This window comes from Lissotriton vulgaris, chromosome 3_2 (assembly GCF_964263255.1).
Source record: "Lissotriton vulgaris chromosome 3_2, aLisVul1.2, whole genome shotgun sequence".
NCBI lineage: Eukaryota > Metazoa > Chordata > Amphibia > Caudata > Salamandridae > Lissotriton > Lissotriton vulgaris.
Window position 1 is genome coordinate 149,686,876 of NC_141690.1, and position 24,515 is coordinate 149,711,390.

The 24,515-nt window shown below is 47.1% G+C and overlaps 1 protein-coding gene across 1 annotated transcript in view; it reads right to left on the minus strand.

The window, feature by feature from the left end:
* LOC147725440 (janus kinase and microtubule-interacting protein 1-like) overlaps positions 1–24,515 on the minus strand; it is a 1,438,523-nt gene that overhangs the window by 87,928 nt on the left and 1,326,080 nt on the right. The window lies entirely within an intron of this gene.

Here is a 24,515-nt window from a genome sequence, read left to right on the forward strand (position 1 = left end):
AGCCCTCTTAAAAAACCGTTGGAAAATAACTTATTAACTTAATCAAAAACGTAGATGGCCGGATCAAATGTCTCCCTATGAGAAACCCTAATAAAGATCCAACAAACTACTCTGAAAGCAGCCTCATTGCCATTTTAAAACCGAGATTCAATGTTTGTAAATTGAAACACTATGCATTGTAAGTTACTGTTGATTTCCCATGTGTCTATTATGCTCTTTTCAAACCATTTACTTGTATACTATGCAAGATGCACTTTTAGTTGTGCCAATGCTCATCACATGATTGATTTATCACTGCCTCCCCTACCGATATTGGTAGGACTGGTCTCCTTTGATGTCGAAATGTAAAGCTGTGGGATACTGTATTAGGCTTTCCACAATATGTGCCTCAAAAAAGTTGTTTAAACGGCTATTTCACTGCCGCGATACTGCAGCAATCCACAAAGGCATCGTTATACTTCACCCAAACTCCTATTAAGTAATCTCAAATTTCGCACCAAACTGGGGGACTACTGCCTACAGTGCGGACAGCAAAATAAGATGGGTTTTCAACGGCATACTCATTTTAATGTTGAGAGGAACAGGACTTTGTCAATGGCAATGACAAGCGCGGAGATTCAGGACGCGCGCACGTAGGACCCGGCTCCTCCGGACCCCGCCCCTGGTTACTGGTGGTTGGGCGGCCAGGTGGCCCAATCGGCGGCCGGCCGCCCCCACTTCCGGGTCAGGCGGTGACGCGTGTCCTGGGTGGTGGGGGGGTGGAGACCGTTGGCCTATTTAGGGTCAACTCCCTGTGACCGGGGTCTCTGTTCCCGCTACCACTCCAGGAGACCTGACTGCACACGCCGGCACCTAAGCCATTCTCGTGTTCCAGGCCGGCATTCTGAAACTAGAGGCAGCCGTGAGTTACGGTGGGTGCTGGGACAGGTGTAGGATTGTCACTGCCTTACGGGGGATTTTACGGCTGTGTGCGGGGCTCCTTCGTGGTGCGGGCTCCTGCCGGGCAGCGTGGGCGGTGCTTGGGGAGGGACCGGGAGTGGGGAAATCTTGGCCGGGTTAGCAGCGAGGCAGAACAGGCCTCACAAGGCTTCACAAGGAGCGCGCGGCATCAGGGTAACAGCTATCCCGAGTTAGTGCGTGAGGGCAAAGTACAGGCAGCATGGCGCCCAAGAAAGGAGGACAAAAAAGGAAGGATTCTGACCCGGAGATAGCACAGATTATGAAGTTACTTCTGGCAAAATTGAGCAAAGACGCTCCCGAGAGCGGAGAGGATAGCGATTCCTCTCAGGAAGATCAGCCTGAGGTAGTGGAGCGGCCTCGCAGGGAGGGGGTGCCACCGAGGGCCGCTTTCCCTCCATTAAAAAAGAAAACCAAAGCACAGCCAAGGAAGAAGGGAGGGGCCAAACAGAAGAAGCGTAGGCCTAGCCCTGCCGGGGGAAAGGAGGACCAGGGATCAGCAGGTCCCGTCCCCACTCCTCCATTAGATGCAGATGCGGTTGTGCCTTCCACACCCATTCCGGCAGTGCCACAGGGCGTAGTTCCCTCTTCAGGGGCTGGGGCTCCCGCGCCATCAGATCCAGTGGGTCAATACTTTCTGAGATTAAGGAGGCGCTGAAGGCATTGGCCCCGGGGGGCGCGGTACCAAAAATCATGGATCCACCAGCCCCACTCCCACCGCAGCCGGTGGCCGCAGTGGCGGTCACGCAGGACCCAATAGAAGGCTTACTGACATCAGTGACCACATTAGTGGGGCAATTATCTGCTCCGAATAAGGTTCTAGAGAGAGTGAGCGCAGGAGCGGCAGCACCTTGGGTTCCACCCCAGGTGACAGAGCAGGGCGCATTACAGGCTATTCAGAGACAACTGGTGCTCATAGTTGAATCGCGCAAGGCAACCCCCAGCGTGGCAATTGGAGCGCAACCCCCCGCAGCAGATCTAGCTGCAGTACCTACAGGAGGTAAGCCAAGTGACACAGCAGCCAGGAGCAGCGAGATAGGGGGGTGCAAGGGAATGTGTTGTCTCAGTCAGGGATGTTAGCTACACACGTGACTAAGGAGGTGCGAGAAAAAATCTGGAAGGGCGCTTATGTGGATATATTCTCCCTTATCAGGCCCAAGAGAAGGGATGAGGATTGCAAGGACAGGCTGTTCGGTTTTCATGTTTATGTCACAGTATTGTTAGAGAAAAGGCCAGAGTTGGCTATCCCATGGGTGTTTTACACTAACAAGATCGTGAAGGCACACTCCACACATGGGGGCTCAGTTTGGTTGACTTATGATAGGGAGTTTCGTTGGGCGAAGGAGGAGAACCCAGCCATTTGTTGGGATCAGGTAGAGGTGAATGCCTGGTTAGAAAGCGTGAGCAGTAGGGAGCACCCCGCTAGGCAGCCTTTTCGGACTTCCCAGGGAGGGCCGGGTGAGAAGAGAGGGACCTGCTGGGCATTCAATAGCAAGGGGTGCACCTGGCCCCCTGGGCAATGCAAGTTTAAGCACGCATGCGCCTTTTGTGGTCACCCCTCCCACCCTGAATTCAAGGGCAACAAGAAAGCCAAAGAGCGTGGGGGTGCTCCTCCCAAGGATATCAAGCCCCCCCAGGCATAATCTGCCTACCCCGGTGGATATTGGAAGACTGATTTATTGGCTGGACTTGTACCCAGACAGGGCAGCAGCCAAGGTGTTGTTTGATGGTTTTTCTGAAGGTTTTCGCATCCCAGCTTTGCATGTCTCCCCTATTAGCCAGTGTAACAACCAATTATCTGCGAGAACCCAGTCCTTAGTAGTGGCCGCGAAGGTGGACAAAGAACGGGCCTTAGGCCGAGTAGCAGGCCCTTTCCCGGCTCCTCCATGGGAGAATTATGTATGTTACCTACTGGGGGTGGTCCCCAAAAAGAAGCCTGGACAGTTCAGAATGATTCACAACCTCTCTGCACCAAAAGGTTTGTCTGTAAATGACTCCATTGATCTGGCGTTGTGCTCTGTGACGTACTCGTCCTTCGATGCCGCTGTTCAGAAAGTGAGGGACCTGGGTCGTGGGGCATTGTTAGCTAAGACGGACATTGAGTCAGCATTTCGCCTGTTGCCCATTCACCCCGACGATTACCATTTGCTAGGCTTCCAGGTGCACCAGCAATTTTATTATGACAAATGTATGCCTATGGGGTGCGCGGTCTCCTGCAAGTACTTTGAGACTTTAAGGTTCCATGTTGCAGTGGGTATTTTCTCTCAGGTCTGGGTGTACCGATGTGATACATTACTTAGATGACTTCATGGTGATGGGTCCAGCGGCATCGGATGTGTGCGCCCAGGCCCTTGGTGAACTGGTAGCTATGTTTCAAGAATTTGGTGTGCCGCTGGCACCGAACAAGACAGTGGGCCCTGACACATGCATGTCCTTTCTAGGCATCGAAATCGATACGGTAGCAGGGGAGTGTAGGTTGCCGATGGATTAAGTGAGAGCCTTTTCCCAGGCCATTGAAGCGGCCCTGGCAGGCCCTAAGGTGACCTTGCACCAGTTGCAGGTGTTGGTGGGACAGTTGAATTTTGCTCTGCGAATCATTCCCATGGGGCGCCCTTTCTCGGGGTCCATAGCTAGAGCGATGGTGGGTCTTACCCAGAAGCACCACCGGGTGCGCTTAAAAGCAGGAGTTAAGGATGACCTCAAGGTGTGGCACGATTTCCTTAAGGACCTCAACGGGCGGGTAGTATGGCCCGCACCGCCGGTGTCCAGCATTGAGCTTGGCCTGTTCACTGACTCGGCTGGCAGCCTTGGTTTCGGCACGATTCTGGGTTCTGCCTGGTGCGGGCGGTTTGGCCAGCGGCGTGGCACAAAGCAGGCTTGACAAAGAACATAGCCTTTTTGGAACTCTTCCCCATTTGGGTGGTGGTCACGATCTGGGCTGAGCGCTTCAGAGACAGGGCGGTGACTTTCTGGTCAGATAACATGGCAGTGGTCCAAGTTATCAATAAGCAGGGGGCCACTTGCCAGCATGTGCTAAGGTTGTTGAAGCTGTATATATACCAGGTGTCGATAACATGCTGCTGATGCTTTGTCTCGTTCCAAGTTGCAGGATTTCCAGAGGTTCCATCCGCAGGCAGAAGAGCACATGACTATGTTCCCTACATCACTGTGGACAATTGGAGCCCCGCTTTAGCGGGGCTGGTAGGTGCCGCCCTGAGTGATCGCACCAAACGTGCTTATCAGCTGCATTTTAACGCTTATAAGTAATTTGTGGAACAGGCAGGGATGGCGAGGATCTTTTCTCCTGAGACGATCTACGCCTTTTTACAGGCATTAAGGGATCAGGGCAGAGCGGTGGCTTTTGCTAGGGCCAATCTTTCTGCGATAGGCTTCTTTGCTAAACTGGCGGGGGAGCGGGACTCTGGGGCCTCTTTCTTAATCAGGAAAGCATTGGCAGGATGGGCCAAACTCGAGGGGCCAAGGCGGGACTGTCGTAGGCCTTTGGATCTCCCGACCTTGATTGATGTTCTTGGGGTGTTACCGTCTATCTGCGACTCACTGTTTGAATGAGTCATGCTTGGGGCGGCTTTTTTGCCTGGCCTTCTATGGGGCGTTCCGTCTGGGTGAGATAGTGGGGGCCTCCAGATCAGACCATGGGGGGGCCTGCAGTTCCGGGACATGATGCTTTCCCCGGGGGGTCTAGTGGTGCTTTTGAGATGTTCCAAGACAGATCAGGTGGGAAAGGGGGCCACCATTCGTTTGCAGCCAGCACCTGGAGTATCGGCTTGTCCCGTATCGCGTATGCGGGCGCATCTGGCCCTGCGCCCAGCTGGGGGGGGGCGGCGCTGTTCATTCATGAGAATGGGGATTGCCTGTCTCAATACCAGTTCAAAGCAGTGTTTGGGTTGGCTCTGGGAAAACTGGGGTTAGGAGCAGCAGGATACTCCTCGCATTCCTTTAGAATTTGCGCTGCCACTCTGGCGGCCAGGGCTGGTCTCGCCCCTAACACTGTAAAGGGCATTGGGCGCTGGACGTCCGAGTGTTATAAGAGATATGTGAGGCCAGAATTGTTGTGAAAAAATGTGGCGGTCGCATGTCAGACTGTGTCTAACCGTTTCATTTCTCTCCTTCTGATTAGTATGCCTGCGTCGGTGGTGTGGGTACTCGGGCACTTGTTTGTGCGTCACGCGACGGTGCGCTTGCAGCAACGACAGGTGGTGAAGCCGGCAGAATTGGGCGAGACCGAATTCCTGTGGCGTGGCGTTGGGGGGATGCGAATACGGCACTTGAGGCGGCTCGTCGAGGAACTCAGGGTGCAGGAGGGACACAAGTCACCTGATTGGATTATCTTGCACTTGGGAGGCAACGACATGGTCGACAGAGGACGCTTGGCGGTCAAGGAGGCCCTACTTGCAGAACTTGCCTGGTTGGGGCATACTTTTCCATCAGCTAGGATTGTTTGGTCAGGCATGCTATCACGCAGGACATGGGTCCCAGGAGTGCGTGTGAGATCATTGAACGTTTCCGTAAGACGATTGAATGGTGAACTGGCAAAGTTGTGCTCAGTGAAAGGCCGCTTGCGCTACATTCATGATTTCTGGAGAAGCGATGTACCACCAAGATGGGGTACATTTGTCGGACTTAGGAACAGATACTTTTATAAGAGAACTTTGGTCGTTTATTCTGAACGCAGGTGGGGAGGGTGTCAGACCTAAGGGCCTTGGCCACCCTTTGGCGGAGAAGAGACCTGCGATCAGTAAACAGTGACTAACAAAATGGATGGGAGGCCGCCTGGCGGATCCATAGGCCAGCTCTGAGGGGGGATATGGTAAGCTCTCCGCTGGGAGGAAGTGATCACCGGCTGGGGAGGCTAGGGCGACAGATTTCGATCCACCTGGGCGTCCCTGGGCAGCCTGGTGGTCGAGAGGTGGGCCCTGGTAATGGCGGACAAGGACCGGAGGTGGAGGCCCACCACTTTAGGGGGCAGGTGCGCGGCACCTGGCGTAGGATACCCAGTTGCAAGATGTGAGCCAGATGGGGCTCCTCCCTTAGGGCTGGGAATGTGGGAGGAGCACAATATGTTCTTAAAATGTAATTGTAAATATCAGATATGCATGTTATTTGCTTGTCATGTTTATACAATGTTGTGATTAAACATGGCCTTTTACCCCACCCGAATTTCCTGGTGATTTCAATGTGGGGATTTTGCATGTCTATGTCGGATTTGGGGGAGGCGGGGACATATCTGGAGGGTACGGGTCCTATGACAAGCGCGGAGAATCAGGACGCGCGCACTTAGGACCCGGCTCCTCCGGACCCCGCCCTTGGTCACTGGTGGTTGGGCGGCCAGGTGGCCCAATCGGCGGCCAGCCGCCCCCACTTCCGGGTCAGGCGGTGACGCGTGTCCTGGGTGGTGGGGGGGCGGAGACGTTTGGCCTATTTAGGGTCAACTCCCTGTGACCGGGGTCTCTGTTCCCGCTACCACTCCAGGAGACCTGACTGCACATGCCGGCACCTAAGCCATTCTCGTGTTCCAGGCCGGCATTCTGAAACTCCCACCCACCCGTCCCTTAGACATAATGGTTTGAAGGGCGTTTGGCGGAGAAGAGACCTGCGATCAGTAAACAGTGACTAACAAAATGGATGGGAGGCCGCCTGGCGGACTCCATAGGCCAGCTCTGAGGGGCGATATGGTAAGCTCTCCACTGGGAGGAAGTGACCACAGGCTGGGGGGGCTAGGGCGACGGATTTTGAGCCTCCTGGGCGTCCCTGGGCAGCCTGGTGGTCGAGAGGTGGGCCCTGGTAATGGCAGACAAGGACTGGAGGTGGGGGCCCACCACTCTAGGGGGCAGGTGTGCGGCACCTGGCGTAGGATACCCAGTTGCGAGATGTGAGCCAGATGGGGCTCCTCCCTTAGGATGTAAAATGTAATTGTAAATATCAGATATGCATGTTATTTGCTTGTCATGTTTATACAATGTTGTGATTAAACATGGCCTTTTACCTTACCCGAATTTCCCGGTGATTTCAATGTGGGGATTTTGCATGTCTATGTTGGATTTGGGGGAGGCGGGGACATATCTGGAGGGTACGGGTCCTATAGATGAATGAGTAGTGACCAGGGTCAGGGAAGTGAGCAGAAATGTAATTTCCTTTTTTTTTGTCATGTGTAGTACTAAAGGATCATTTGAATCCAACTTAACAGTTCATGTGGACTCCACACTAACCATGTATAAACACACATGGTGCCAGTGAAAACATTGATAAACTGTCCAAAATTGATTCCCTACCATTCTGTTTCATGTTTTCGATCTGGGGGATATTTGCATATGTATGAGAGCACTGATTGTGCAAGAATGCCTTTAATCACAATCCTAGACTCCAAATCTCCGTCGTGTCTGTCATTTCCCCTTTATTTGTGAGCTGTGAATGAAGAGAAAACTGGATGGTGTCCACGGAGACACGTAGATTCCTATATACAAATTAGCTTTAAAAACTAAATGCAGGGAGGCATAAAAAATATATGGATTCAAACAGTGAGCTGCTGCTTATCCAGACCTTGGTGTTAGCCCTTGTCTGCCAACAGTGAATTCCACCAAAAAGTGTGTCGACTTTCCTGCCTCAGAAACGTCACCACAAATTCTACTGCATGGTTCAGAACGCAGGTTCAAAGAACTGCTGGTGTAAGCGTGAAGGGCCTAATCCAATATTTACTAAATCCATGTGGTAGACACCTCCAAACAAAGAACAAAATACTTTTGGAAATTTAGAAATACGAATCTTTACACCACTTTTTCAGTGGTGGCTCCTCCACAATGGTGGAGGATCGTCGCCTCACTGCTCTCGGAGCAGGGTAAAGGAAATATAAGATGATAATAACAGAAGTTATTTTTGTCATTATAATTTTATTTTTAGTATCAGCCAGGTTGGGCTGTGCCCCCTAGACATCCGGAAGGAGGAGTGGTTGTTGCAATCCAAAGTACCCATGACTGCTTGGCCGGCACTCTCGAGCCGGCAAAACAGTCCTGCGCTCTTTCCATGTTTCCCACCAGGATGCATTGCACAGCCTGGTGAGGAACATGCACGGGCTCCCATTTCCCATCTGAGCGCCGAGGCACAGTGCTTAGACTAATCACAACACTGCATTGCAGCGTTTTGATTGGCTTAGGAGAGGGCGTCTGTGTTTCCTGGTTCTGGCCACAGAGAGACAACTGAGGACTCAAGACGCGGCGAGGAGGTAAGTGTTTAAAAAAAAATTGTAACCTAACCCCCATGACCCACATCCGCCCCTCCACTCTCGTTCCCTGCCAGCCACTACTGCTTATAGTTGTTGCCTCAGGACAAGTCATGCACTACATGACTCACCCATTAGACGAGGTCTTGAAAAGCCTTTTGTTTAACTAAGGTAGATGTTATATAGGGAAGGAAAGTACCTGGATCTCAACAATCTAGAAGTTTAGTGCTATAGAAATTGCATTCAGTTAATAAATAAAGGATTAATAAATTAATAAAAAAGAATGCATACTATCTTATCTTCAATGTCACATTTTCTGACTAAATGAACCCCGCCAGATTCCATAGAAGAAGTAGCATGGGTATGAAATTTTTATAAAAACTAAAGCCTCAGTGAGAATAATTTCCAGCACCAAACAGCGGAGTTACTTCCAAACAGGCCTTGTTACTACCAAATCATCCTTCAACAGGAGAGTCTTTTGTGCAGTTTTCCAGTGAAGATAAAACGTGCTGAAAGCAAAAATCTAAACAAGTGTGTCTAAAAATCAGTGCAGATTCCGCCATTTAGAATCCAACTAACAATGGCTTCTTAAAGCTTAGCTGCAGCCCTAGCTCAATTAAAACGTCCTTTCTACATCGAAAATGATGCAATTTGTACAGTTACTATAATTCATGTTGTCTAAATAAAATGTTTGATGAAGAAAAGATAACCAGACAGGTTGCAAGGGGGCAAGGGGGAAAATGGAAACGTGCAAGCCGGGCGAGAAGAAGACGTAACAAACTGGAGAATGGACTGTCAAGAGCCAAACTAATACAAGCCAATCTAGACAATGCTTGACTCCCTCACCCCCCCTCCTCCCCCTCGGTGCCTTTTTTTTCTTTACTTTTTCCACATGTGATTCACCCTGTACCATGTAAATATGCTTTTTATTTTCAATAAAAAATTACTGAAATAAATAAAAAAAAGGAATTGCTAACAAAACCTAATATTTACACAATAAGAAAACATGTTTTATAATGAATATTTAAGTCTGTGTATAATACTATGTAACCTGAGTATCTATCTACCATATGCACCAAGGGAAGTCTTGATATATTTACAAAAGTCTGTAGCAGGTACTTCTACCACACTCCATAATATAGAAATCAAACGCTGATCTTGTGAAGAGACAATTTTTTCTCAAAGTCTCAAAGTTTTAAATCAAGCATTTTACCTGATAGTACAACTGAAGATTTTTTTTTTTTTTACAAATATTGATTGTGGACTATTGTACTATTCAATGTTGTCAGTTCCTGTGGTGTTTCCTTTTTTTAGTGGCAACCATGATGTTGGTGTTATTTCCATTGTAGTTATACCCTGATGAAGCAATTGGTGTAAGTCTCGAAGCACATCTTGCATTGTCAGTACAAGTTGATGGCAATCAAACAGCGCTACTAAACTTCAAGAAGATTGGGAATTTCAGTGATACAATTTCAAAATAAAATTGGAATACATCTAACTGCTTTCTTCTGTCATTTTTTATAGTCATGATGATGGGTGGACTGTGAGGGCCGTCAGAGTTAAAAAAATATATATGAGTCAGAAAATACACTAACTTAATCTCAGAGATTGATACCTTTCACAGTTCTGATGTAAGAATTTTCAGAACCACAGATTCAGGTTCTCAACCTAAGAAAAAAGTAATTTCTAAAGTGATATTGTGCATTTATCCACCATCTTGTGTTGACTGCCCACAGCCAAACCAGCAAACGTGCCGGCACCTCATCCATACTTCTGCCTACATATAGCACTGACAAACCATTCTGGGGTCTGAGTATGAGTCAGGTGTAGTGTACCTGTAATTTTCAGGTCTGCCTTCATCATTCTGAGGTCTAAAAAATTGATTGCCATTCACACTTTCATCTTCACAAGTATTAGATGCTCCTCTTTCCATAGACTACAGCATCCATTGAGTGGGAAACGCACATTAGAAGGGAGGTGGTCTCACTGTAATCCATAATTCCTCCGGTCATACACCCTAGGCAAGCAAGTAACACTCAACTTTGTGAAGCTGCTGACGTGTCATTTCCTAATCTCCACAGTTCAAACCACCAGCTTCTATCTCATTTACAAGCCTCCTGAGCAGAACTAGGACTTCATTGATGAATTATGAGATCACCTTGTTACTTAATCCACCTAGGATGCTCACATTACCCTTTAGGGCAACTTCAACCTACCAGAGAACAGAAACTCAAACAAACACAAGAGACACCCTCTTCAACCTCAGTGATGCACTCAGCATGGTACAACATGTCATATAATTAACACACTCAAAAGGTTACATCCTCAATCCTCAACCTTATCTTCTCAACATCACCAACAATCCAATGTAAGCCATCCATATCCCTGGACTGTGCCGACCACTTTGCCATCCCTATCTCCCTGGTCAGCATCCTACCAACAATACAAGGTCAACACAAAAGGAAAGACTAAACCTACAGATCCTTCAAAATCTTGTCCATATACAATCGAAAGCTTAATCTTGGTTATCACTCTATCATCTCCACATCCAATGCCAACTCCTTTCTAAACAACTTCAACAATTCTTTGGACAGCTATATGAAAATCCACGCCTTCATTACAACATGCAAGCGCAAGCCAATGCCTTCAGCATCCTGGTACTCTAAAGATATTACTGAGAATAAATGATCCATTCGCAAAGAGAAAGAAAAAGAGAACTCTTGAGAACCATGTTATACTAAAGTCCTTCCACGCAGCACTGACAGTTCATCACATCAGCCACAACCAAATTACTGTACCAACACCATCAATAGAGCTACTAACAGAAGCAGAACATTGTTCAAGCCAATCAAGCACTGCATCAATCTATTGTTGAGCTCTCCTATTCCCCACTCCAAAGACAAGTGAAATGCAATCAACTTCTTCTTCAGATAAAATGCAAAAGATCTGACTGCACACCGATGACAACAAGCCTTATTCAATTCTCAAACCCACCCCTTCCTGTAGAATCCCACTATGGTCAGCCTTCAAAGCCCTGTCTCTCCCAGATCTTGCTGACATACTTAACTCTCTCAAAGACACACATTATGAAGAGAATATCTTATCATTGTCCTTCATCAAAGCTCTCTCTGGGGAAGCTCTCATATCCCTAATTGCCATTGTCAATGACTCTTTCACTAAATGCATCTTCCTAGAAGCTCTTAAGACTGAGCAGATCTTTCCACACTTAAATAAACTTCCACTAGACCCTGATGATCCTGCTAACTACCTTCCCATCACTCACCTACCATTCATTAGCAAGATAATTGAAAAAGCAGTCTACGGTCTACTCATGGACCACATCAGTGATAACCAAGTCCTGGACGGCTACCAGTCTGCTTCAGATCATGCTGCAACATGGAGACTGTTAATTTACACATCCTAGACAATGCTCTCTTGACCACAGATGAAAATGACCCCTGCCTCCTGCTTTGGTACACCCCCTACACAATTGACCATCACATCCTTATATGCACCCTGTGGTCTCGAATGGAATTCACAGGTAGTGTCCTCTACTGTTTTTCTTTCTACCTATCCAACCAGCCCGTTTGTTCACATGGCATGTCCAGGTCACAAAAAATTACTATCACCTTTTAGAGTTCACCAGGGTTCCATATTGTCTCCTGTCGTTTTCAACCTTTACATGGAGTCACTAAATTCTCTACTGACAGATTACAGCCTCAAGATTAACCAATATGCAGATGACACACAATTATACCTGAAAATCTCCACTGCCTCAGACATCTAACACCTTAAATACTGCCTGCACCTTAAATACTGCTTGCACATCATTCAGATCTGCAAGTCCAGCGCCTACCTGAACCTCGACCCAACCAAGATAGAAATCAGTTTTTTGCCACAACAGTAGAAATCAGGCTCAATATCAAGAACATGATGGATGCAAACCCCAACTTTCACTCATGACACCAACCTCACTCTCAAGGAACACTGCACTGGTACCAGTTCTCTCTTCCAAAGAAAGGTAGACTGTTTTTTCCAGAAAGTTACTTCAGAACTGCTGTTCAAGCTTTCCTACTCTTGTAACTAGACTGTGGTAATGCCCCGGCCCATGGCCTTCCATACTCCACACTGGCATTCTTTAGAAGCATCGGAAGCTCCACAGTACTTGCAGTCATGGCCTGAAGATATTTGATCACATCACCCCCATCCTGGTGTAGCTCTATTGGCTCCCCTTGACGGGCCACACCATCTAAAAAAACAGTTACTTACAAAGCCTTCAGGAATAGCACCCCACAAATCTTGCAGGAAGATCTCTAGAGATTCTCAGCAAACCCTCAGCCAGGACACTAAGAGACTGCAGACTAAGGGCCCGATGTAGGTAATTCTAAATTACCACTTGTAAAATACTGAATCATACCGATTCGGTATTTAAGAAGTGGTAAATTAGAAGGGGGGAAATGTAGGTATTTCAGATTCGGTAAATACCGAATCGTTAAGATTCGGTATTTACCGATTCTGTAAATACTGAATCGGTAAAGCCCATTGATTCCTATGGGGATTGCAGCCCATAGGAATCAATGGTCATTACCGAATCGGTATTTACCGATTCGGTAAATACCGATTTTTGCAAGGGTGCAGGGGGTGTCACTTTGACACCCTCTAGCACCCTGAATTCAGGCATGTGTGCCATGTGGCACACAGACATGCCCTAAGGGCATGTCTGTGTGTCACATGGCACTGGTGTGCATGCATACATGTGCATGCACACCTGTATTCGGTATTTTACCACCCAATAGGATTGAGTGGTAAAATACCGATTCTTAAAGCCCTGTGGCACTCTGACATGTGCCAGCTACATCTGCATTTACAGAATCAGTATTTTACCGAGTCTGTATTTACCGATTCGGTAATTTTACTGAATCGGTAAATACAGAATCGGTAAAATACCGATTCTGTAAATGCATGCCCTACATCTGGAAACCGTAATACCGGTCGGAAACGGCCGAATTCGGCCGTTTCCGACCGGTATTAGGGCACCTACAATGGCTCCTAAGTTGTCTAAAACAAAAAGAAAAAAAACAAGACAGCAGGCCAGGATCTAGAACAACATCCTCGCATTGACTAGGACCGCCCCAAAGCTTCTCCAATTTACATCACAATGCAATAACCATCTACAACCTAGCATCCGCTCCTATTACTGGTTTACTTTAAGCTTGCCATGTACAGCACCCTGCTGACTTTTGGCTATGTTTGCACTATATAAATACTATATTGCATGTATTGTGTACGGTGCTTAGAAACAGTAATCCAATATTACCATGCTGTTAATAAAAGATCTTGTCATTTTGCTGATATATTATTGAAACACATAAGCAGTACATTTTAAAACCAAGAGAGACCTGGACTGGAAATAAAAGAAGTACTTGACCTTCAAAACTCATTAACAATTATATTGCCCACATGACCCCCTTGAATCCAAATCTCCACTCTATCTAAACTCGTACATTTTAGATCTGCAGCCTCAAACTGTGCTAATATTGCTTCCACTAATTTTAACTGTGATAGTGGTATTCTCTTTCTAACTAAAATTTGGCTTAATCACTCCTGTCACTGATTATAGGCATCCTTGTCTCCACTAATTACTCCATCATCAGATAGGATTGCCAATAGAAAATGGTGTGGCTTTGCCATAATTTATAGGAATATTATTTCTTGTTCGCTCATTGGTACAATAATGTTCCCTCTTTTAAAACTATTCAAATGAACTAATTAAACTTCTCACCTCGAGCATTCTTATCCTATGTGACATCATCTCGATTAGAGACTTCAGTATCATATGTAATAAATCCTCTGACCCTAATGTTTGTGGCTTGCTTCGTCTCTGCAAATTAGCTTTTTCAACTCTGTAGAAACATACTAGTGGCAAAGTCTTAATTCTAAAAACTAACATTTTGAAATAAAACTGTATTCAAATCCTTGACCCAGTCATCTTGGATTGGTCTGACCATTTTGCTCATCCCTTTCTACTCAATCCTCCAGAACTTAAACCAAGAGTGATTTCTCATGTTGCTGTTACTGTTGACCACTGGACAAAAACTGTTTGAAAACCTCCATCTGCACTACCCTTATGCCTCAACATGCTAATGGCAAATCCAATCTTCTACTATTTGAAAAATGAAACTCTTCTGTGTAAGCCGTTGTCTACAGCAGCGGCCTGTGCAGGTAAGAGAGGTGAGGCGGGGTGGGGAGATTGACAGATGACAAGGGAAAATTATTTATTTATTTAATTTTTCCTTGGGTCATCTGTCAAATTCTCCCCCCCCCCAACCCGGCCCCACAGCTCTTACCTGCATGGGCCACACCTGATTGTCTATAATATCACTTATCTCTCCGGGAGAGTCCTGAACAAATCCAAGACCTCCTAATGGTTCTCTTCCATCCTTAGTCTTAAAAGATGCTCAGTACATGAAGCTGAAATCTGTGGAGGGCCATGAAAATTCCACAGTCATCTGTCCAGCTAAAACTGGAAAGAAAAATCTACAAATCCTCCAAACTCTTAGCTATAGCTGCTCAACTCACAAACTAACCTCTCCAAAAACAGCCCCAAGAAATAGTTTGAAATTATTTATTCCCAAACAAATACTTGCTTTCCTTGTTCTGGTGTCACTAGATACTCTTCACGTTTCACTAATGAAATCAACAAAATCATACAGGAACTTAATATCTTCAATAGCATTTCCTCAATCAGGTTGGAATTCTCCAACTTCTCTGCCCTGAACACTATCCTGTCACTAAGCCTACCTCTACTTGGAATACACCCCCCTATCTTGGAACAAGTCCTACTTTCTACGGTCTGTGATACCAAACTCAGCTTTTACTCTAGTGAGCCAACCCTTTCTGCTGTTGCCAAACGACTTTTCATCCACTTACTCATTTGCTTCTCTTCACCAATTTCTCTCTCCAAAACAGTGCTGTACCTTTCTTCCTTATATCAGCATATGTAAAACTCCACCTAAAAAAACCTAAATATGGCCCATCTAATTTTGAAAATGACCACCTCATTTTGGGGCTGCTCTTTTTGACTAAGGATATTCAGAAGCCAATCTCATTGATAAGGTACATACATTATGATGACCTGTCGGGTGTCTGCCAATCTGGTTTCAGGGCAGGTTACAATACCGAATTTCCAAGACTCATGGAGATCGATGATACACTCTGACTTTTCATAAGGGCTACCCATACTTCTTCATTATACTGAAATAAACCACTACCTTGGATACAATCCACTATCAAATTTATTCATGACACTCTAAAGACTGGACGAGCCTTCGGGGGAATTGCCGGGCAGAAATTCCTCTTTTATTTATCAGAGCACTCTGAAATGGTAACATTTGGCAACAACTTCTCTTTTTTTGTTTTATTATATTTTATTAAGGACCTGGTACAGACCATTGAATACAATATACAATAACCATAAAACCACTATACATGTATCAAATAGTTAAAGAGATAAATAAAAATGAGACAAATATACATCATTTCAAAACTCAAGAATTACAGATAGATTAGCAATAGGACAGTTCATTCCAGTCAGAGGTAAAAACCATAAAATCAAATTAAGACCTCCTAAAATCTCATTTCATGTTATAGGCAAGATTCTCTCCAGGTTTTTAACGGGCCCATAAGTTTAGTCCTAGTTCCCCTATTCTCCTACCTCTTCCCCTATATAGGGCTGTCTCAATATTATGGTTCCCTAACAGGCGAGAGAGCCACATCTGGAAGGAGGGAGCTGCAATATTCTTCCAACTTGCTGCCAGAATAATCCGGAGGATCGCCACAGACATAAAAACAAACGCTTCTTCATCCTTATTCAGATGTAATTTGCTGTCATGCCAAGAATCATTAGGTAGGGGATAGGATGATCTCAATACCTAGCAACCCTTCCATAATTTCTGGATAATAATACGAATCTCTGATAGTTTTTGGCAGAAATAAAACATATGGGCAAGATCAGCTGGCCCCTCAGAGCATCTGGGACATTTATCGTCTTCCCTCTTACCCCACCCAAATAACTTAGCCGAGGTAAAATATAAGTTGAATACCGTCTTGTAATGCTGGGCTCTCAAATTCGTAGAGCAGAACCATTTCCCAGCTAATTAGAGAGCCTTTACTAGATCAACATCTGGATCCCCTAATTTCACCCTCCAGGCTGTTTCCATTTTATCGATGTCGTCTTGGAGGGAAGAGATTAGGACTTTATGGATCGGGTTGATTTTAACACCGCCACCCAATACATATTCCACCACATTATTTTTACCCCCTGGAGTGATGGGTGGTCTAATCCTACATAGTGTTTGGTGAATCTGCAGGAATTTAAAACCATGTGAAGCGGGGATTTGATATTTTCTCTGAATTTCATTAAAACTCAGCATCATATTGACAACATACAAGTCTCCAACTCTTCTGATCCCTTGTCCCTCCCACATTCTCCATAGACTATACATACTCAAATATCGAACAAGCTAGAGTTCCAAAGTGCGTTATAATAATACAATTTCGGGATTGCCAGATGCTTCTGAATACCTTTCCAAACCCCCTAAGCACTTTCCAATATCTTGTATCGTTTTTTATTATAATAATGTTTATCCGTTCTATGCAACAAGATACCGGTGGTTTCTTTGCCTAATAGCAGATCAAAAATGGAGGGTGGGTATTTTACCCCTAAAAAATAATCAGATGTATTTAAAATACCATCGAATAAAATAGCCATCTGGCTGAAAACACAGCCCAACATATAGAATCTAATATTAGGAGCCGCTAGCCCCCCCTTGTCCAATGGTAGTGAGAGATACTTCATAGACCGTCTACTATTGCCAGATGAAATTCGCAAAGGCTGCCTCTATGGATCTGAACACTTCCTCACCGACCACCAATGGGATGGTACAAAAAAAGTACAGAATCTTGGGGAACATGGTCATCTTAATAACGTTAACTCTACCTATTGTAGGCAAGTGTATACAATTGATTCTTTTTAACTCTGCCTTAATTGCCTTAAGTACTGGGAAGTCGTTTTCATTGACAATTGATTTTACCTTGGAGTTAATCCTAACCCCCAAATAAACTGCTGATTCCAAATACCTACCATCCCTCTTTTAGCTATTTTTTGAACAGATTATCTGGGTTTTTGATTCATTGAGATGGTATCCTGAATATTGACCAAATTCCGAGGTGATCTCCACAAGGGCCGCCATAGCCTGGTCTGGGTCTGGCGTTGTTGTTGCCAGATCATCTGCATACGCCATTAGCTTGGTTTCGAACCAATTGCACACCACAGGATTAATATTCTCACAGCCTAAGATCTTTCTAACCAGAGGGTCGATGTACAGAGCGAATAAAATTGGCGAGCAGGGGCATCCCTCTCGGGTACCCCGAGATATGTTGATTTCCTCAGAGCTATCACCCATTAATTGGACTCTTGCTAACGGCTCGGCATACATAGCCCTTATAGCCCTCAAGACATTAGGGCCAAAGCCCCTTCGCTCCAATATCCCCAACAAATAGCTCCAGGTGACACGATCAAAGGTCTTTTCCGCGTCCAGAAAGATCATGGCTATCCTTCCCCATAGCAGCCTGGGCATCAAATAACGCGATAGCCTACCTGATGTGATCTGCGGTGTCGCGACCCGGTACAAACCCGTGCTGCCATGGGGATACTAAACAGCCTATGATCCCCCCTAACCTCTAGGCCAAGATCTTCGAATACATTTATATGTCTGCGTTTAGGTGGGATATTGGGCGATAAGATCCTGGTTCTTCCTTGACCTTGCCCTTCTTATGAAAAACAACAATTTTGGTGCTTTTCCAGGAAACAGGAACTACTCCAGAGCACATTACCCCATTAAATAGATCCAACATAAGCGGCGCCAACACATCCTGCAGGCACTTGTATACCTCGATAGGGATATTATCAGGCCCTGTAGCCTTCCCAGCCGTCAAATCTTGCAAAGCTTCTTCCACTTCGCTTATAGTCATGTCGGCCTCGAGCATTAGTTTATCCTGATCTAATAGTTTGTGGCCAAAAATCATCCTGCCCTCGACCTGCCAGGCCAACCAATGCAGGCCTATCCTCCTCGGTATACAGATGTTGATAGATGTTTTTAAACACCCACCTTCATGTATTTTTAAAATGACATTCCAACTGCAACCCTGCTTGATTTTCAATGCCAGAAGATTACCGGCCTGCTCCCCCGTTTCATACATTTTGCCCCTATGCATCTTATATTCGTCTGTATTTTTCTGTGCTATCCATTTATTTAGGTCAGCCTTAACGGACACAATTTTTTGTTGGCTTTGAACGTCTCCTTTCCCCCTATAATTTCATTAAGGTGTAGCTTCTCAGCCTTCAAAAGCTGCCCAACCAATTCCTCATGTTCTTCCCGGTCAGCTTTCCTCAGCATAGCAGAAAAGCTATACGTCTGCCCCCTTAGTCCCGTTTAAAAGCATCCCACAGGCAATTGCGGGTGGCACTGAACCTATTTTCATCAAAGAACTCTCCAACCCATTTTTTTAGGTGCTCTACAAATTTAGGATTGGCCAAAAGTATTCTCTCAAATGTCCATCTGGACCTAACCTTTGGGGTTTTCTCCACATCATACATTAAGACCAGAGGATTGTGATCCGAAATAAGTTTCGGAAGTTTTTTAATCCCCAACCTTGACACTTCTGAAGATGAAATAAGAAAATAATCTAACTTAGTATATTTCTTATGCGGGTGTGAGAAATATGTGAACCCTGGATCAAATTGCTCTTTGTGCCCCCAGACATCTATTAAACTATACGACCCAATCAGAGAACACAAAGCTTTATAAACCCTGGGCTTACTTCCCTTATAGATACTTGTCCCATCCCTATCCCTGAGATCAGCAGAGATATTCAAATCCCCGCAGCAAATAAGGGGAAATACCCAATTCGCCAATTCTATTTCCAGATTATTGAACAGTTCCGGGTCGTCTTGATTAGATCCATAACTTACGCACAGCGTAAGCCCCATCTTAACTTTGGCGATTACCCAACGCCCCCAAGGATCTGCTAGGGAACAATCAATGCCCCCCAGACTTGATTTCCCCAGGATTGCCACCCCTCTTATAGTAGATGTCTGGGAGGGGCATACCAACAAGTCAAAGCCTTTAATATTTTTTTATTTTTATTTTTTTAAATTTTTGAAACCTTTATTGTGCATCAGAAGAATACAGTTACGGGCCCACAACCACACGGGCCGGCCTCGAAAACAATTGATAGCACAAAAAGTAAGGATAGAGCAGCCCAGCAGTCCCAAACAACGAAATGCAAAAAGTGTCCAGGACGTGGCATATGGAAAGAGGGACCGCCGGGTACAGGAGGAATTAGGTTAATTTTAAATTTTGTAGATAAGAAGGATCAGACGCGGTCAATCCACCGAAAGCACATGGCAGGCAACGAACCAGCGAATGAGCAACAGAACGAGGGAGAATAATTGAAAGAGCAGCAGAAAATAATACGCATCAGGATAGTAGCACAATCAAACAGTACATGCTGGCCATGGCCCGCCCCACGGACTAAGTACTCCCAAATCCACGATAATAACAGCATAAGCAGCAGAGAGAATACGCCGCGCTACCCCTAAACACCCGCCTGACCCAAAGAAAAAGGGGAAAAGTAAGAGAAACCAAGAATAGAAGGAAATTAAGGCCCATAGAAACTGAAACTAAACAAAATCCCCACCCCCAACCCCCCACCCTGCACGCATGCGGAGGCTACGGCCTACCCCCCCCCCTAGCAGTGTGCCTGTCGCCCATAAATCGAACCCGAAATTTAGAACAGAAAAGGGAAGAAGAAAAGAAAAGAAATAACGTAATACACAGAAGACCGGAGGAGGGCCACAGAGATACAGCCAAAACTACCAGCACATATCACTCCGGCCGCCCGTTCCCAGACCCCGCCACCAATACAATACCCATATTCAATATCCCCGGCAGTCCATCAGCATCCCAGCAGTACAAGCGAAAACAGTCCGAACATAAGAGGAGACACCCTCAACCTTGCCCCCTGCGATGGGAAGCAGCGACATAGTCCAGCCTCATGGTAGACATCTTGGAAGAGGCGAGCGAGCAAAGTGACCACATCCGAGCAAGGGGGTGTCCATCAAAGTCCATCCGACACACAGCCATGTAGATAACAGTGGTACAGGAAGAGGCAACGCCCATCAGTGAACCTCCAAAATCGGCGAGCCCAGTCAATAGGAACCACTCCAGGATAGGGGAGCAAGTCATGCCAGTAACCCCGCGTGGAGTCGCTAAACGTGGCGCCCGGCCATTTTTCTCCAGCCACATCGCAGCTCCAGAAACTGCAAGCCTCCCCGAGGATGTAACAGCCGGCACCTCAGCAGTAGTAGGGTCTCGCACACCCAGTGTGTCAATAGCAACCGGGGAGGAAGAACAGAAGGCAGAAGCAAGGTGTGGCACAGTGTCCTGCTCCCAGAGGCGTCCGTGGTCAGGCAAGGGTGCTGTAGATAAAATCCCATCTAGCCGGTCCCCCAATTCACGGGCAGCAGTACCGAAAGCCGCTCTCAGATTACCTAGGGCTCCCAGAATGTCACCAATCAGCACCGGTGTATCTGGGAGAGAGGACACAGCAGTCCTCTGCACACAAGGCGAACAGATGCAGCCCCGTCCCGGGAGTCGGCCACCATCACCCTCCACAGTCAGCTGGTCACTACGCCGACATATATCATGGCACAGCCCGACCGGGGGCACAAGGGAAGCACATTCCATGGCCACACAGTGTCGATGTAGCGTGGGCAGACGTCCGCGTCTTCAAGAGCAGCCCAGGGGCCGCCGTCACAGGAGAGAAATGCAAGCTGTAAGATGGCACCCAGCACTACTCGCCAAGAAACAAAGTATCAGGGAAGCCGTCCCCGGGCTGAGGACACAATACAATGTTTCCCCCGCAGCGGCGGTGCCCAAAGCCTGCGAAGCGGTGAAGCAAGATGCAGGGTACAAGACGCGCCTGCCACGCGTATTCGGCCGATTCCGATCCACCTGTAATGGCCGCTGTTGTTGTAAGCAGGGCCGGCCAGCCAGAGAACAAAGACCCGGCACAGCCGCGCAGCGCCAGGAGGAGGCGGGGGCGTCTTGGCACTCTCGCTGCCGGGATCGAGCAGGGAAGCACATCGGTAGATCCGGGTTCGCCTCCCGTTTCCGCTACCGCCACTCGTTTACAGGATAGACAACAGGATAGGGCGGAAAACGGGAGAGAGGCGAGAGGGTCGGCGGAGCTGAGGAGTCAGGCGGCCATCATGGTTGCGAGCCAGGCTCCTCCCTGAAGCTTTTAATATTTAATAGATGTTTTTTGGCCCACGGCAGGTGTGTCTCTTGTAGACAAATTATATCTAACTGATTTGTTCTTGCAAAATACCCCAGTCTTTGCCTCTTGGACCAATCGTTCAAACCTCCTACATTGATAGTGCATATCTTAAGCCTCCCCATTGCTACTAGGTACAAAATTACCCAACAGCTGTCTCCTTCCAAAACTATATGATGCTGACACATAAAGCATAGTGGTCAAAGAATATGAACCATAGTACCAGGTAACCTTTTTTCTCCCTTTCATAGAGCACTCCATCCCCCCTCGAACCCTCCCACCACCCCCAACCCCACACACCCTCCCTAGCTTATAACACCCTTCCACCCCACTGGGAAGCTCAGACAAAGGTCTGTGCATGTGATGTATGCTGAGAGAATGGGCAGTGGCTACCTCAACGTGCATATCTAATCCTATCGTGACCCTTATATATCAAAAAGAATAAGAAATGTTATCATACCTGACCCAAAAGAGAAAGCCCCTCACAAATAACTCCTAATAGCAATACCCTGTTCCCTGTTCCCCGCTCCACCCCTTAACTTGTTATATATATTCAGACGTAAAACCCATTTTTCATCCTCTCATCCCCCCCATCCCCCACCATCGAGTGCAAAACTGAGCCATGGTGCATCTCTAATTGCCTAGAAAAACCTTAGTCCCTACAGAGACAGTACAACCTCTTTATTTGTCCAAGGAGTCCAGATATTTTTTGGCCTTAATCTCTGACGCAAAGTAAAGGATAGTTCCATTATTTATTACTTTCAATTGCGCTGGATTGACCAAAAACACCTGTCTTTTCTTATCCTGGAATGGTTTAATAAGCTGTCTCAGCCGCCAGCGTCCCTCCACTGTTACGTGACAGATGTCGGGCGGACGAAGAATGAAAACCCACCGCTTGATCTTTTGGCATCCGGCCTTGCCTTCTCGTAAATCACCTGCCGCAACAGGAAGTTTCCAAAATAGACGAGTAGGGCCCGTGGTCTATCTCCAACCTTTGCCGGTGTGCAAAGTTTCAACGGAATGCGATGTGCCCTTTGGATCTCTGCTGCCCAATTCCATTCTGACAATTCTGGAAAGGCCGCCTTGAAGAGATCAATTACATATCGTCTAGCATCAGACCCTTCGAGACCCTCCTGCACACCAAGTACTCGAAGATTATTCCGTCTCTGCCTATTTTGTTAGACTCTTCGAGTTTCCATTGTATGTCTATAATCTGCACACACTGGGCCTCAACCATAGACGTGGCCTTAGATGCATTAGCTTCTGTTACAACGATCCTTTCCTCCAAGTTTGAAACTCTGTCACCCAAGTTTAAAAATGCTTTTGACAGCTTACTCACAGCGCCCTGCATTTTCCGCATCCCTGCTTTGTCCTTCCGACTATCCTGCTTAGTTTCTTCTCATGAGCCAGAATGGCCTGATGTATTGTATCTAGCGTCGGGGGGCACTTTCCTCTACTATAAATGCCTCCTTTGGTCTTTGCAAGGGGGTAGCTGGTAAATAGACCTGGGCCGGCTCCCTTCTGCCCTTGCTATGAGCCCCCATATTCAGCATACCTTTCTGTACATATTTTACAGCTGTTTGTGGGGTCTCCGCGTCTCTGTCCTCCCCATTTGAATCTAGACTACTCCCCCCTTGCGATGTACTTATTTTGTCATCAGACCATTCCGCTCCTTCAGATAAAGAGTAAAAACAATCGCTAGGCTCTTTTTCCTCCTCCTCCTTGTCCTTATCCTTTTGTTCTTCCGGCTTGAGTGATGTACACTCTATAGGACCTGGTAGGGGCTGGTTGTCAGACTTTTGGGACTGAAAATATCGGGCATTCTGCTCCCCCGATCTGGTGCCTGCAGGGCCCCCACAAAGTCCCCATCACACTCCCCCTCTCTTCTTCACAATGTCTTCATCTGTTGCCCCTAGTTGTACTACAGGGGACAGACTACTCGCTCCAGCAAGCTTTTCAGATATCTCACAGGGGATAATCCCTAGGGGAGGGAGAAGGGAGATAGGGGGCAGACCAAGGGGCAGACCAGTGTCAGACGATATATCCCTTTCCCCAATGCACTTGTGGCTGCTTTGCAGAGGAACCTCCTGCTTAGCTACTTGGCTCACCTCATTATACGGGAGGGTGTCCTCCTTGCGCACAGCACCACTTTCCAGTCCTGGTCCCGCCGATGCATTTGCCACGATCCTCACTGAATCCTTCAAGCTGTTTGCTCTCTGCAGGAGCTCGACTACTGAGGGACCTGCCGGCCGATCCTTGTTTGAGGCTCCGCCCCTTCCTCTTCTGGACAGTGGTGGCGTTGGCTGATTTGGATCCGGGTCTGGCTCCGGGGAGAGAAGTTTTCCTGATTGCGGCGAGGGACTCCCGGTAAGCGCCGCTGCCTCTGCTGCTCCCTCCACACGTGCCTTACGGGCTGCCGCCGCCTCAGCCGCCCTGGAAGCTACAGCTGACAACACCTTCAGAGGCATCTCCGACACCCCCCTGCCGCCACCAATCACCTCAGCCAGCTCCACAAGAAGCCTCCACACCCACTCCCAGACCAGAGCGAGCGAGAGGCGGCGGCCGCGAAAAGGGCCTTCCGAAGTCTGCACCGATACAGCCACACAAGCTTCTGGAGCGGGGGAACGAAGAGGACCAAGGGGTTATGGGAACAGGGTAGGTAAAGATTTGTTAGATCTGTTGAGAGTCTTTGTCAATCTGTGAATCTGTAGATCAGTTGATCATCTTCCCCATCGGGTAGGCAGGCTATCGTAGGGTCATTAGCTCGAGCCTGTCGCCACTGCTCGCTAGCTCAGCAGTCAGCCTGCTAAGCGGCCGCCATTTTGCCCCAGGGCATCGAGGTGATCAATCGAAGAAAGATTCTCCGCCTGAGGAAATAGAAATTTTAGGTAGCCAATGTGTCCCCCACTCGCACCCTACCCATGCA